This window comes from Polypterus senegalus, chromosome 12 (genome assembly GCF_016835505.1).
Source record: "Polypterus senegalus isolate Bchr_013 chromosome 12, ASM1683550v1, whole genome shotgun sequence".
NCBI classification, from domain to species: domain Eukaryota; kingdom Metazoa; phylum Chordata; class Cladistia; order Polypteriformes; family Polypteridae; genus Polypterus; species Polypterus senegalus.
In genome coordinates this window covers 10,863,407-10,876,820 of record NC_053165.1, presented here as the reverse complement: position 1 = coordinate 10,876,820, position 13,414 = coordinate 10,863,407, and the positions used below count along the sequence as shown (strand labels likewise).

At 41.3% G+C, this 13,414-nt stretch overlaps 1 protein-coding gene across 1 annotated transcript in view; it reads right to left on the bottom strand.

Annotated features, from left to right (window-relative positions):
- LOC120540243 (metabotropic glutamate receptor 7) overlaps nucleotides 1–13,414 on the bottom strand; it is a 477,153-nt gene that overhangs the window by 123,052 nt on the left and 340,687 nt on the right. The window lies entirely within an intron of this gene.

The window sequence follows — 13,414 nt, the reverse complement described above, 5'->3', positions numbered from 1 at the left end:
GTAGGTTGGGCGTGCAGTGGGTGTCAAAAGTAGGGGGTCAATACAATACAATACACAGAACAGAACAATTCCTTAAGACAGCATAATAATAAAAATTTTAGAAGTACGGTTTCACAGTAGTTGATATGACATAATTAGGTTTGGATATTTTTAGAGTCCTGGAGACCTCATCCATCTAGCTGCCTCCCCATTTGGCCATGCCACGGCTGAAACGTTGCTCCGATGAAAGGACCCTCTTTCCCATGATTCCTGTGATCCTCCATCAGGGATGACTTTACCATAGGCAGGCAAACAACTTGGCAAGTGGGCCGTGGCACCAATTGCCACATTTGGGTACCGAGAAAAGAAACAGAATAGGTGAGGGTTAGTATTCAAATATAATTATCATGTTACTTATGTTATAGTGCTAATGACTAACAACAGAGATGCAGTCTGTACAGTTAATCAGCAGCTCTAGTCAGGATATGCTAAACTGAAGTAGTGAGTCTTCAGCCGAGATTTAAAGGCTGAGACTGAAGGGGCATCTCTTATGGAAGCAGGAAGACCATTCCACAGTTTAGGGGCCCTGTAACTAAAAGCTCGACCTCCCACTGTTATTTTATTAATCCTTGGAATCCTAAGCAGACCAGCATCTTGAGATCTTAATGCGCTCAGGTTTGTAAGTCATGATAAGTTCAGACAAGTAAGCCGGACCTTGGCCATTTAATGCTTTATATGTTAAAAGGAGGATTTTGAAATCTGCCCTAAACTTAACTGGGAGCCAGTGTAAGGATTTAAGAACTGGGGTTATGTGTTCATATTTTCTTGTTCTTGTAATAATTCTTGCAGCGGCATTTTGGATTAACTGGAGGCTGTATAGAGAACAGTTTGAACAGCCAGTGAACACCGCATTGCAGTAGTCAATCCTACTAGAGATAAATGCATGAATTAATTTCTCACAATCCTGTTTATTTAGAAAGCGCCTTAATTTCCTAACATTTTTAAGATGGAAAAAACATGTTTTGGACGACTTTGTAATATGCGCTTTAAATGACATGCTAGAGTCAAAGATAACACCTAGATTGCGGGCTGATTCAGTAAAATTAATTGGGTGTGACGAATCTGTTGCCCACACGGGCTCAGGAGTCCCAAACACAGCACCCCCTGGCGGTATCTGCAGGACCCAACAGGGCTGCCCCCAACTCCAATTCCCAGGGAGCCCTGTGGGAAACCGAGGCACTACACCAGCCCAGGGGGGGCGGCCATCTAGTGTCCAGGGGTAGGTATTGCACTGTCCAGGGCTGCTCCCCCTGAATACAGTGTGCAGGGGCGTCCCGGCTGGGCATGGACGCCAGCTGCCTGCCACAGCAGAATGGCCTGATCTCATCAGATGTTTTCACAGAGTCCTGGCTTGGTGGCATGCTACAGTGGGACAGTTTAGTGGAGGAGGAGTATTGGTCAAGGTTTGGGTCTAGGCCCCTTGCTCTCCAGTTAAGGGTACTGTCAATGCTACAGCATTAGACAATTGTGTGTTTCTAACTTTGTCCTCTTTTGGTTCCAGCACGACTAAGCCAGGTCCACAAAGACATAAAGGTACTGGAGTGGTCTGTGTAGACCCCTGACCTCAACTCCTACTGAACCCCTTTGAGATGACCTGGAAGGGCGATTGTGAGGCACGTCTTCTCATCCAACGTCAATACTTGACCTCACAAATGGCTCACGGCTTCAGAGACCACTGGGCATTTCGTGTGGAGTGGGCACTTGGCCACTCTCTTGTCATCTTCCTCTCATTTTCCAAGGCATGCTTGATTGGTGCCCCTAACCTGCCCATTGTCTGTGAGGGTGCCCTGCGATTGAGTGGCGGGCCATCCGGTGTCATTCTGTGCCCATCATCTAGTCAAGATGGACACCGGTTGTAAGGCAGTAGACATTTGGATTTTGGAGAGTTTTGTTAAGGTGAACTGAACCGAGTGTTTCCACTTCTGAAATCTGTACACAGAGAATTTGCTTTATTCAATGCTACAGTAGATACATTGGTATTTTTTTTTTATTTTGCCCATCTAATCCACCTACGCCAATCAATTTTTATACAGGCAGATTTTATTCATGTATGCTTATAATTTACAGTTGTGTATGAAACACAAAACCAATAGGCTTTAATTCTATGGACTCCATTTCACACGGGAGGGCTGGGGGCTTAGCCTGGAAGAGAGTGTGGCTTCTGTTCTGAGAGAATGAAGGTAAACAGAATGAATAATTCTGTAATAGGACTTTACGGATAATCCTTACATCACCTATACAGAACATGGCAGAGCTTTCAAATGGAAAAACAAGAATTTAACAATAACAAAGTCTTCTTTTTTCTATTTATAGTGGCACAGCAGCTAATTCTGCGGCCTTACAGCTCCGGCGTGGGTGCTCTCCATGTGCCGTTTGCATGCTTTTCCTATGTCAGGTGCCACTGCTCCAGGTACTCCAGTTGTCCTTCCATGGGAGGGTTAGTTTGACACACAGTTCCATGCCAGCCAGCGTGCATGTGCGCTTACGTCTGCCTCTGAACGAATGGCATCACCTCTGGAGTTGGTCCCTCTCTTGGGACTAATCCTGTGTGGCGGACAGCCGGAGCCCTTACCCGGCCAAGACCCCCTGAGTATGGAAGGACTGGGGAGAGTATATATATATAGAGAGTAGATTTATATATATAGGGTTAGGATTAGGTTTAGGATTAGGGTTAACACTAACACTAACCCTATACACTCACCTAAATGATTATTAGGAACACCTGTTCAATTTGTCATTAATGCAATTATCTAATCAACCAATCACATGGCAGTTGCTTCAATGCATTTCGGGGTGTGGTCCTGGTCAAGACAATCTCCTGAACTCCAAACTGAATGTCAGAATGGCAAAGAAAGGTGATTTAAGCAATTTGGAGCGTGACATGGTTGTTGGTGCCAGACGGGCCGGTCTGAGTATTTCACAATCTGCTCAGTTACTGGGATTTTCACGCACAGCCATTTCTAGGGTTTACAAAGAATGGTGTGAAAAGGGAAAAACATCCAGTATGCGGCAGTCCTGTGGGCGAAAATGCCTTGTTGATGCTAGAGGTCAGAGGAGAATGGGCCGACTGATTCAAGCTGATAGAAGAGCAATTTTGACTGAAATAACCACTCGTTACAACCGAGGTATGCAGCAAAGCATTTGTGAAGCCACAACACGCACAACCTTGAGGCGGATGGGCTACAACAGCAGAAGACCCCACCGGGAACCACTCATCTCCACTACAAATAGGAAAAAGAGGCTACAATTTGCACGAGTTCACCAAAATTGGACAGTTGAAGACTGGAAAAATGTTGCCTGGTCTGATGAGTCTCGATTTCTGTTGAGACATTCAAATGGTAGAGTCAGAATTTGGCGTAAACAGAATGAGAACGTGGATCCATCATGCCTTGTTACCACTGTGCAGGCTGGTGGTGGTGGTGTAATGGTGTGGGGGATGTTTTCTTGCCACACTTTAGGCCCCTTAGTGCCAATTGGGCATCGTTTAAATGCCACGAGCTACCTGAGCATTGTTTCTGACCATGTCCATCCCTTCCTGACCACCATGTACCCATCCTCTGATGGCTACTTCCAGCAGATAATGCACCATGTCACAAAGCTCGAATCATTTCAAATTGGTTTCTTGAACATGACAATGAGTTCACTGTACTAAAATGGCCCCACAGTCACCAGATCTCAACCCAATAGAGCATCTTTGTGGATGAACGTGCCCTGGATGTGCATCCCACAAATCTCCATCAACTGCAAGATGCTATCCTATCAATATGGGCCAACATTTCTAAAGAATGCTTTCAGCACCTTGTTGAATCAATGCCACGTAGAATGAAGGCAGTTCTGAAGGTGAAAGGGGGTCAAACACCGTATTAGTATGGTGGTCCTAATAACCCTTAAGGTGAGAGTATATATATATATATATATATATATATATATATATATATATATATATATATATATACATAATCATATATATTTATATATATATATATATATATATATATATATATATATATATATATATATAGAAGTAGTGAAAAACACCCTGCTAAAAACACAGATTTGTATAAAGCAACATACATTCGGCCTGCGTCATCGGCGGATTTAGCATCCATGGTTTTGACCAACCACAGTTGGAAAACAAAAACTAATATTCTCTAAAAAGGACACTTGAAATTCTAGAACGCAGCACAGTACCCGCTAATTACGCACAAGAAACAATGCTTGCAGGCTGACGACTGCCATGTCACGGCGCACCCAAGCCCACCCAATGTCTCGGTACCAGCTTGTGTTCGCGTCTTAAGCACAGTCGCCTTTACGCTCTCGTACACATCCTGAGCGTCAGCGGCTTTGGCACCCGCCACCTACCCCAGCTGCTCCCTTGTCACACTGAGGTGCCTTAATCCTACCTCCTTGACTTATTTGATTACGACGTGTAGTTTATTCTCATAAGCAACCCCTCTTTCATTTTGCTGTCTGTGTGCTAAGAGAAATGGAGAAAATCTCTGTGACTCTCCTAAAAATACGGACGTTCTTCGGTTTTCCTTATTCGAATAGCCACACTTCAGACATTTTAAGACCAACATGATGATTGTACCAAGAAAATTCAAACTGCCCTAATCACTGATTGGCAATACAATATGGGATAATATGACACAAGGGGGGTTTCTATGACAACCAAGAAGGGCAGTAAGCTTACTGAGCGGCGGGCCATGATTATCAAATTGTAACTGAGGGGGCAGAGATTCAAAGCACCGTCCCTATACTCTGTGATGCACTGAAAAAAGTCTAACATTGATGTTGTTCATTCAACGTAAATTTTCTCTTTCAAGCAACTTAAGATTAGTCGTTTAGTGTTGTAGCTTGAAATATTTGGTTTCAGATCTCAATCAAAGTAAAAAAATGAGTTTGTACCAAAGTAAGTTATGGTGGAGGGAATAAACATAAAAACCCCATTTCAGTTCACCTAATATTTTAGGTTGTTCGTGTGCCGTGTTTGAGGGGTCCTTTGTATTTTCTTCTGGGTGAACTTTCCAGCGTGCTGGTTTTCCAACTGTCAAAAAAGAAGAACACTTTCCTGAGTGGAGTGGACGTGGCGATACAAGTCTGGTCATTTTCAGCAGCAGACTTTTATAACGGAGGATTTCTGGTAAGTGACCCTGTTTCTCAACTGTTCATTTTTAGTATAAGAATTTGTAATAAAACATACTTTCAAGAAAGCTGTAGAAACGTTTAATAATTTTCTTGTATATTTTAGATTTACACTGCAAAATGCTCATGTATTTGCATTCGATTTTAAAATAAATGTAAAAAGTGCAGCCTTGGAATGTGTTATGTTCATAATACAGTAATCCTCACTATATAGTGCTTGGACTTTTGCGGCTTCACTCTGTCGCGGATTTTATATATAAGTACATCTAAATATATAACGTGGATTGTTCGCTGCTTCGTGGGTTTCTGCGGATATTGGGTCTTTTTACTTCCGGTTCATGCTTCCTCAGTTGATTTCATACAAGGGACGCTATTGGCGGATGGCTGAGAAGCTAACCAATCAGAGTACGCAGTTAAGTTCCTGTGTGCTGATTGGCTCAGCGAAAGAGCGCCAAATTCGATTCCGCGGCATTAACCAGGAAGACTCGTCTCGCTCATTCAGCATCAACGTGTTCCGCTGTGTAAAGAGTTAACATTTGTGTTTATCTTTGCGCGTAGTCAAGCCCTTCGTTACGGCTCCAAAACAATCTGCTCCTGCTACTGCTTCAGGGGCCGTGCCCAAGCGCCAACGGAAGATGCTAACGATTGCCGAAAAGGAAAAAGTGTTGGATATGTTGAAGGAAGGGAAAAGCTACACCGCTGTAGGACGCCATTATGGCATCAATGAGGCTTCAATTCTTTTTATTTAAAAAGGAGGAAAAGAATATAAGATCTACGGCCGCAGTGTCCTTTAACCAGGGCGCAAAACGAGTTGTAAGTGGATGTAATAAGGCGATAGTCCGGATGAAATCTGCTTTAGGGATTTGGATTAAAGACTGCCAGTTAGAAGAACAATGGCGGTGCTACACAGTCACCTAAAGATGCTCCTTTAGAAGAGCTGTAACGCTCTCCTTTGTTGTGCAGTAAAATTAAACTCATTGTTATCGGACAAGTCGTCGTGTCATTGTTGGTGAGTAACCATAATTAATTTTCTACTTACAGTACTTATAGTACTTAGTACATTCATATATATTATTTTTTCTCCAGCCGTCTGGAGTTTTTTTGTTTTTTCTGTCCCCCCTGGCCATTGAACCTTACTCTTATTCGATGTTAATTAATGCTGATTTATTTTGTTTTATAATTGTGTCTTTCATTTTTCTATTCTTTAATATGTAAAGCACTTTGAGCTACTGTTTGTATGAAAATGTGCTATAGAAATAAATGTTGTTGTTGTTGTTCTACTTACAGTACTTAGTACATGTACATACTAAGGTTAAGTTTAGTGTCACTCATTTACTGTATAAAAAGTTTCTTGCATTGTACGTATTTATTGCTGGTGGCCTGTCTATCGTAATGTCTGTGACATATGTGATATCGAAGACACTCGATATCTTTAAAATAATATTTAGGTTTTACTGTATATATACAGTGTGTTTACATACATAATTTCAATGAATCTTACCTAATATCTAAGAGAATACAAAGGGTTTATGCTGTATAACTGTGCAGGAAATATTTATAAGAGTGTGGGAGAGTTTATAAGGGCTTAAAATATATAAAAATAACCATACAAACATACTGTATGGTTTCTACTTCGCGGATTTTCATCTATCGCGGGGGGTTCTGGAACGTCAACATGCGCGATCGAGGAGGGATTACTGTATTTCTAATAACATAAAAACAGGTTACGACCAATAAACCATTTTAAATTGTAACAACTTAAAAAATAGATTTACTGTCAGTATATAACAAGTGAATTAACTCAATCACTCTAAATGATTTGTTTCTTGATTTTTTAAGTTGAGTCAAATCACTTAGAGTCATTGGGTGTAATTCACTTGTTTTATACTGAAATAAATCTATTTTTTAAGTTGAAGTAAATCATTTAGAGTCATTGGATGCAATTCTCTTGTTTAATAATGAGTAAATCTATTTTTTAAGTTGTTACAATTTTAAATGGTTTATTGGTCGTAACCTGTTTGTATGCTATTAGAAACATTAAGAACAATACATTTTCCAATGCTGTACTTTTTACATTTATTTAAAAATCTAGTGCAAATTTGAAGCATTTTGCAGTGTAAATCTTAAATATACAACAAGAAAATTATTAAACGTTTCTACAGCTTTCTGGAAAGTATGTCTTATTACGAGTTCTTATACTTAAAATGAACAGTTGAGAAACAGGGTCACTTACCAGAAATCCTCCATTATAAAAGTCTGCTGCTGAAAATGACCAGACGTCCACTCCACTCGGGAAAGTGTTCTTCTTTTTTGACAGTTGGAAAGCCAGCACGCTGGAAAGTTCGGAAGAAAATACAAAGGACCCTTCAAACACGGCACACGAACAACCTAAAATATTAGGTTTACTGAAATAGGATTTTTACGTTTATTCCCTCCACCATAACTTACTTTGGTACAATTTTTTTTTACTTTTGTTGAGATCTGAAACCAAATATTTCAAGCTACAACACTAAATGACTAATCTTAACTTGCTTGAAAGAGAAAATTTGTGTTGAATGAACAACATCAATGTTAGACTTTTTTCACTGGTCAGTATCAATATCGCCGGACTTCATTTTGGCCTCATTTTCCACCACATTTTCAATTGCTGTGTTTATCTAATTAATGTTTGCATTTGTGTTACTTACGTGTTATACTTTTTTCAGTGTTATAGCACATCCAAGTGTGAACTTTAGTGTACATGTGACCCCTGTTGTCCGTACCCCACAGTGCAATTCTGTGTCCGTGGAGTTGCAACGTTGCATGCAGGACAAGAACCAACCCCGGATGGGGTGCCAGTCTGTTGCAGGGCACACTCACTCACTCACTCACTCCGACGATTCCTCCATCAGAAATGAGTTTACCTGAGGCAGGTAAAACAACTTGGCAGTGTATGTCAGCTTTCAGATTGTTTTTCCAATTTCGAATCACCAGTTCTCCTCACACACAAGTCCTGGTAGAGATAGAGAAAACGTTATGTAGGCACAGGGAGGACGTGCAAAGTTCCCACAGCAAGCGGTCAGGTTTTGGTCCTTGGGAATTGTGAGGCAGCAGTCTAGAAAACCCACCAAGAGCTTCACCCAGGATACATGGACCGAGTGACCAAGGAGAGTGGTGGACAGCCCGACATTAAGGACCTTCAGATCTTGATTTCATGTTATATTGGAGAATCTACAGTGTGTGAATAGGAACTTTGAAACTCTGAATATCAATAAATAATAAAATGAACCGACCGAGTATCTTGAAGCTGCTCACACAAAGAAAACACATCAAAAAGTCTAGACACAAGTCAGGCCGAGACGATACAACTGTGACGGCTTATTCTGAAAGGGGATGCAGACTTTGGAGTTAAATAGCTTGGCTTAAAAGGGGAGACACTATGGGTGTCACGGAGTGCATCCATCCACATTCTTCTTTATCCCAATTGTGTCCTTTTAAACAATCAAAGAAAAGAAGAAGAAAGGCAAAGCGCAAGAAAGCAGTGCCGAGATTTCTTTGATGAATTTAAACCTCGCAGTCCTTTGGCAGTCAGAGTGCGCCGTGTCAGGAGCCCCTAAGTTAGACACCCAAACTGTTTCCATTTTCATGTTTTCATAGACATACATTTTCATGATGCCTTTTAATTCATAATCATCACTCATAAAAACTTTAATAATTATTACTGGGGTTACTAATAGCCCATCATCATCACCAGAACATAACTAACAGCCCACCATAACTCCAGTTGTCTCTTCTGCGTACCCACTTCAGGGTTCATGTGGAGAGATTGATTTTAGAGTAACCAGTGATGTCAAAATGTCAAGGTGTGGGCGCTCAGCTAGAGACTGACATTCATCCCGTCCAGGGATGGGACGCCGGGGCAATATTCAGCTTCTTCTTGTGATCATTTAATATAAACTTTGTTCAAAATGGATGGATGAAAGTTTTACTACTTTGGGATCAGCTGGTAAACTCCAGGTGGTATTGTTATTTGATACCTGTTACTACAGGTGATGAAAAGACAAAGGAATACAACAGATAGAAATGAAAGGCACTATATAATAGATAGATAGTTAGATAGATAGATAGATAGATAGATAGATAGATGCCCTAAACAGCATTTTTTTAAATTACAAGAGAATTCAAAAACAGAGAAGGCAAAGTTCAAAAGGTTTTCTAAAAGGGACGACTCAAAGACGGTAACATCCAAACCAATAATCAAATCCCAAAAGAAGATCAGAAGTCCGTTGTCACAAACGCGCACCACAGGATCATTTTCAGGGCTCGTCTGAGGTATGTTGTATCCCTCTGGGACAAGAGGGGGCGTTGGCGCCAGTCATGTCCTCTCTCTTTCCCTCCACAATGACCAAAAGACACCCAGTGAGGGTAACTGACCCCGCCCCTTCCTGTCGCTAGCCCATAAATCGATAGATAGATAGCAACCTTGGATGAATTGTGGACTGACTCTATAACAAAGCATTTGGCATAGTCAGCAGGATTTGCGCTAAAGACAGGTAGTGTTGCCATTAGATAGATAGATAGATAGATAATTAGATAGATAGATATGAAAGGCACTATGTAATAGAGATAGATAGATAGATAGATAGATAGATAGATAGATAGATAGCAACCTTGGATGAATTGTGTACTGACTCTATAACAAAGCATTTGGCGTAGTCAGCAGGATTTGCACTAAACAATAGACATAGATATGAAAAGCAGTATATGATAGAGAGATATAAAGGCATGATATAATAATAATAATAATAATATTACAATGAGAAGCCTCAGAGGCTGAACCCAAATGAAAATCAGCAGAAAACTTTTTCAGTTGAGTTGACCTAATGCAATGTGCCGGCATCTTAATGTGTTTAAACACATTAAATTCAACAAAAGTTCACGTCAAGTTTCTCCAATTTCCCTCATACGGTGAATTCTGAAATGATATTTGAGTTCAGCTTGAAGCTGTCTATCATAATCACCAACAATTTTTCAGGAAACCAAAGTTATGAAAAAATGTGTGGTCTGGTGTAGTTGCACTTATTGTATGAATAAGATTATTTGGTACAGTAAATATGTAATATACTGTCATGCATGCTTCTCTCAGGCTCAGTCAAGGTATGTCCTAACCCACCAGGACTACAGGTGGTGCTGCCGCTAACAATGTTGTCTCTTTCTCTACCCACAGTGCTGAGACGCCGCCTGAGGAAGCCGCTTGGCCCCACCCCTTCCAGTCCGACCAGTATAAAAGCCCAAGCATCCCAGAGGGAAGCGTCACTAGCTGGCCAAAGCAACTGTGAGACGGAGCTCCACTACCCCTGACGTCAAACCCTTTGACTTTTCTTATCCCGTAAAAGGGATAGCGCCTGTGGTCGTTTCTTTGTCTTTTCTGAAGTAACTTTCCCCAAAATGCACCAGAATGTTCCATCATGCCCACATCTTCTAACCCGTTCTTTTCTGGTTTGGCTGTGCCCCGTTATCTCCTTTATGTGGTGATGCTGCCAGCCTCCAGCTCCTCGCTAGTTAAGTTGTCCACATCTTGTTTTCAATGAGGGAGAATGACACCGAACAAGGAGGCTAACACTCTGCTCGTGGAGTGCATGCTAATGCTGACTTTTGCGTCTTCTGGCTTTGCAGCGCTGCCAGGCCCTCATTAAACAAACACCTTGTTAGATATATATATATATATATATATATATATATATATATATATATATATATATATATATAGTTAAATTTGATATTGATTGTAGAGAGTTGACACTTTTCCCAACAGCACCTGTGACCTTGAGATTTAATTAAACAGAATAACTCAACTCGTGCTGCCTGATCTCCAACATGGTGAATGAATGAGCAGGTAGAGCAGAGCAGAGAGTGTGTGCCCGCCATGGGTGGTCAGCTGGCCTGAGTTGAGCCCTTTGCAAGCCCCAAGTTCATCGAAGATCTCTTTCAGGTAATGGCTGCCTGACCATTGCTCCTGCTAATCCCCCCCTAGGGCCACAAAGAGGACCCCCAAAGACCTGATTATGCTTCACTTGAATTGCTTTATGCTTTTTAGATTGCAGTGGATCTCAATGTGCCAGGTCAGCGGGTGGCAAGTGGACTGTGCCCCTTGCCCAAAGGGGCATCCAACAATAGGGAATCTGAAATAAAGAAAGGAGATTAAAAAACTGCATGGGCTTTAATGGGCTGAAAGAAAAGCTGAGGCAGGCTGGCATTTAGCTGGCACCGTTAATCAGCAAGCACCAAGGCTCTACCTGCAGTTGCCGGTGATAGCCATTACTGATGTCTTCATAACGGCGAGACCCGGCCTACCACAAGAATTGATAGGAGTGCTTGTGAAGGCGGCATCTGCTCTGCACGGTATAATCACATAAACTTTTTATTTCCTGACACTGCTTATTACTTTACCATTTTACGAGGGCCTGTGTGGTTAGACATACGCTTAGTGGGAGTCGGGGCGGATCAAGGCACTGCTTTAAATGTCAGGAAAACACAAATTGCGCACAAGAGAAGCAAACGGCTGAATTTTATTTGCAACTGAATGACGGATTTGGCCTGCTAATCGCTTCCCGCTGTAATATTATACCGGAGTGAACCGAGGGTGGAGTGAGTGGAGGCACAGTGCGGCTCCGACGGAATTTTAGAGCGGCGGCTCGGCGTGCACTCAGTTAACGCAGACAGTGCCGGGCATCACTCTGCAACACGGCGGCCCAATTATTAGGCAAACGGATCGCTGCCATGCATGTTGTTGGTGCTTTAAATGCCACCTTGGGCTGGTGATCGCCGTACTGCAAACCAAATGGGTGGCACTGTGCTAGGGTGTCACCTCATCCTATTTGCTGATTAGATTGGATAAACTTTATTAATCCCAAAGGGATACATACAGAGGGAAAAATATAAAAATCAGACTCTTGGGACAAATAAAACAATCAGTCGATAGACAGAGAAATAAGTACATCTACATTAATAAAAGGACAAGTGTCTGTGTGTCTATGTCTCTTTCACTCCAACAGATGGTGCATCACAAGTTCCAGATCTCGACTTGAGTTTATTTAAGACAATCTCTGGGCTGTCCTTGTCACAATTGTACTAATGTTCTGCACTCACACATAGCCGGCCACTGCAGAGGTTAGGGTTAGGGTTCATTTTCTATGCCCCCTTGAGCAAACATTCATCAAACTTTCAAACAAACTTATCTTCACTTTACTTTTCCGAGGATGAGTCAGTTACATCAGTGACTCCTCATCTACGCAGCATCTTGTTTAAGCTACACATTTACTCTTAAGAAAACAGCAATTAAGAAAGCGCTGCCACTATTTATATCCTGGGCTTGTGCTTGGTGATTCATAACAAGGGAAATTACGACGGCAGGGAGCTGATAAAAATACAAATATGTACACTGGCTAATAATAATGGGTGGTACAGCGGTTGGGGCAGCAGCCTCCCAGCTTTGAATAACAATATTTTTTAACTTGGAGTTGACTCACTGTGGGTTACTCAGGGAGACAGTGATGAGTCTGAACTGCTAAACATGTGTCGTTATACTGTATAGTGCCTTTCCACAGCAAACCTCAGGCTAAGACACATTCTCAAGTTAGTACACTCTGGTCCGTCCAATGAGGGGAGCAACGCATTAGTCTTTTGTGTTAGTGCCTGTCTCTCCTCGGGAACTGATTTACCGCAGCACCCCCTATCTGCTGTTCATGACCATTGAGCAGCTGCGGGACTCGTAGTGGAGGCCACTGGATTACAGAACAGCCAGCAGTGAACTCCATCATAGTCTTGGATCTGTACTGAAATATTGACTTTGCAATTCATCATAGATAGATAGATAGATATGAAAGGCACTATATAATAATAGATAGACAGGAAAGGGACTAATAATAGATAGATAGATATATAGATAGATAGATGACTATATAATAATAATAGATAGATAGATAGATAGATAGATAGATAGATAGATAGATAGATGACTATATAAAATAATTGATAGATAGATAGATAGATAGATAGATAGATAGATAGATAGATAGATAGATAGATAGATGACTATATAATAATAATAGATATATAGGAAAGGGACTATATAATAATAGATAGATAGATAGATAGATAGATAGATAGAGGGAAATGAAAGGCAATATATAAAGATAGATAGATAGATATTAATTTGTATTATTGTAGGCAGAATTAGATAGATCGATGC